Below are 3,275 nucleotides of genomic sequence, written 5' to 3' on the forward strand. Positions count from 1 at the left end.
CCTATAACTAATTAAGTGAGCTTATATTTACAACTATTAGTATGGTATGGACCGACCTACTCGCTATAATTGTCGGTTTAAAGTCAGATAAGTAAAGCTACTACAGTTATCCCCGGACCACCACCAAATTTAATGTAGCATCAGCACTAATCCCCCACCACTATATATATGTCTCCCCTACTTAGTCTAGCAGCATTACAGTACGTGTCATTAGCTCAGTAGCACTTGTTATGTAAACATTCTTGTTTGTATTATACCAATAAAGTTTTTTTTAGTATTTCGTGAGTGATAGTTCATATTTTACGAAGGGCGGGAGTGAAGGATTTCCTGCTTGTGAAGTCTCCTTTTCCTGTTTTAAGCAAATATTTAAAAAGTGATATAGGACCATTGCTCTCTGGGGGTCTTAGTGGGACGGGTCTGCCGAAAAGGATGGCCTTTTTTTTGTTTTATGATCTCTTCTTGTGAGATCGTTACATGTTGTGCATCGACCAACCTACTCGCTATAATTGTTTATTTTAAAAGTCAAATAAGTACAGCTACCTCTGAGAGCGAGAGAGGAAGGTTCTCACCCCGTTTTTTTAAATTTCAGGCGCTTTTTTAAGTATTGTTCTATTAAACTATCTCGAATAGTCTCCCCTTCCCGTTTTAAGCAAATATTTCTAAAGTTATATAAGACCGTCGATACCTGGGGGTCTTAGCACTGTCCCCCTAATAGACGCCCTCGCCGTGGGAAGGTCCGGAATGGTCCCTCTCCATTCTATGCAAGCCCCCAATCAGTATGTTACCAATGTGAAACCGTCTTCAGCTGACCCTGTAACTCATCTTATACTGCCATACGGCAAACAAAGTCAGTATGTAATTTGTATATATACTATGTATTATCATATATTTGTAATTGTAATTATATATAAATAAAGAGGATTTGAAAATAAAAAAAAGGTCTTAGTAGTGGAGACCAAAGCGTTATATTATTGTTACTGAATTACTGAATCCGACTTAAAGCACCTGGTAAAAACAAATTATGTTCATGTATTGCTCTTCTCTGCAATGATTCTCTTCTCCACTTCTCCCGTGGCAGTATCCTTAGGTCTTCTATCTACTCCATGTTGGTGATAATGAACTAATTGAATGTCGAAATGGTAACTATTATGGACATAGCCTCAGATCTGGGTTTAAAAGATGATTCCTCCTTTTTAATACGAAAAGCAATTTTTTTTTCTGCTTCTCTACTCGGTCAACAAAGGCCAGCACCTTAACCTCCAGTGCCATGAATACAATTAAATTTAAATCGTTAAGGGAGGGGGGAGGGAAGGGTCTCTTAACAACGTTTCTGAAATGTATTTAGTCGATAAATCTGCACGGTCGATCTCAATGGCGCTTCCTATTATCTAAGCCATTTAAGACGGCGCTGATCCACTATCTTTCCAAGTGGCAAGATCCCAAGGATCTTTCATCATGAATTCGGTCCGTTTGGGTTTTCCCTATGATCCATCTAAGGAACCTTATATCTGATGCCGTCACATTATTAGCAGGGTGAGAACTGTCCAACTCTCCACTCTATTGAACAAAGATGATAGAAATATTGTTTCATATAGGAGCTGCTTTGTCTTATTGCAAAATTTCTTCATTCCTTTGACTTTTGAGCATGTTCGGGAGTATACTCTATTCAATTTTTTTCACCCTATTAAATACCTCGTCGTATACCTTAAAATACCTCGTATCCAATGTTTTATAATAATTAATAATTAAATACCTCGTATCCAATGTTTTCTAATTATTGGTCCCAGGTACTGGTAGATATTCACAAACCGGAGGGGCATGCTATTACAGGTTAACGCTCTCTCCTTAACATCCCTTTCAACAAGCAGCTTTGCTTTTTTTTTTAACAGACTAATCAGGAACAAAAAAAGGGAAATTAAACAAAAATGTAAAGTTAAATATAAAAATCAGAGCTATTTAAAATCCACTTTGGTTTGGTCCGGTATAGATTAGTCCCAAAGTTTCTTTCGTAACCCATTTAGTCCAAGTATTTAAATTAATCCTTTTAGACTTGTAACTCTAAAATAATATTAAAAATTACAACATCTTATTTAAGGGCCCATTCAATATCTTTTATTGAATAATATACGCTCTTTATTTTATTAATAACCAGATCGGCCTAGTGGGCCTTAAATAATTATTGTAACACTCAATTATTGCTATTTTAAATTTATTATGCGGGGAAGAGTGAGCACCCCTAATTACTTACAATCCTATAATTATAGAACAATTATAAATAATAAAGATAAACTAAAAAACAATAAAAGTAATTACAGTTATGTAATCAAAGAATGTAAGAGAAAATGGTGGACAAAACAAACGATATTCAAATAATTATTAAAATAAACAATTGACTTATATATCTTAAATAATTTGAGTAAAGGAAAAAGAAAAAATAAATAAATCTAGAGTTAACAGGATGTCTTACAAAACTGAGTTTCAGTCTTCAGACTTCTCTGATTATGGAATAACTTGAACTTTCCAGGAATAATACCTTTATCATATATGTTAACTTAATAATTCCAGGAATAATATCATTTATGGTAATTTAATAATTCCTGGAATAATGCCTTTATCATATATGTTAACTTTATAATTTTTGGAATAAATATCATATATGGTAACTTAATAATTCCTCGAATAATACCTTTATCATATATGTTAACTTAATGATTCCAGGAATAAATATCATTTATGGTAATTTAATAATTCCTGGAATAATACCTTTATTATATATGTTAACTTAATAATTCCTGGAATAAATATCATCTATGGTAATTTAATAATTCTTGGAATAATACCTTTATCATGGAATAATACCTCTGTCAAATTCACTAGTAATCACATTTCGGCAAAATGCAATTACAAAATTACAAATTTCAAAATAAGGTCCTAAGAATCGCAATGGATGCCCCTTGTTTTGTAAGAACTAGCCAATTGCAGCGGGAACTACTAATGGAATCAAAAAAAGACTTTATCAAAATTCCACTCCCAGTTACCAAAAGTTAAAAGAGTATTGGGCTACAACTTGGGAAATCCAACCTCTTCTCAAAGGCTGAAGCCCAGGCTGCTTCTTCAAATACATTTTTTACCTCATTATCTCACAATCTAATAAAATTTGGCCCCAAAGTAGTTTTCATAAAGATTCCAGGCACCTAAGAGGAACATTCAAGTTTTATTAAATTATGTTCACCAGTTTTGAAATTATTGCTTTATAGTATTTTAAATTGTTAATG

Source organism: Halyomorpha halys, unplaced genomic scaffold, assembly GCF_000696795.3.
Source record: "Halyomorpha halys isolate HHAL.00 unplaced genomic scaffold, Hhal_1.1 Scaffold1210.1, whole genome shotgun sequence".
Taxonomy (NCBI): domain Eukaryota; kingdom Metazoa; phylum Arthropoda; class Insecta; order Hemiptera; family Pentatomidae; genus Halyomorpha; species Halyomorpha halys.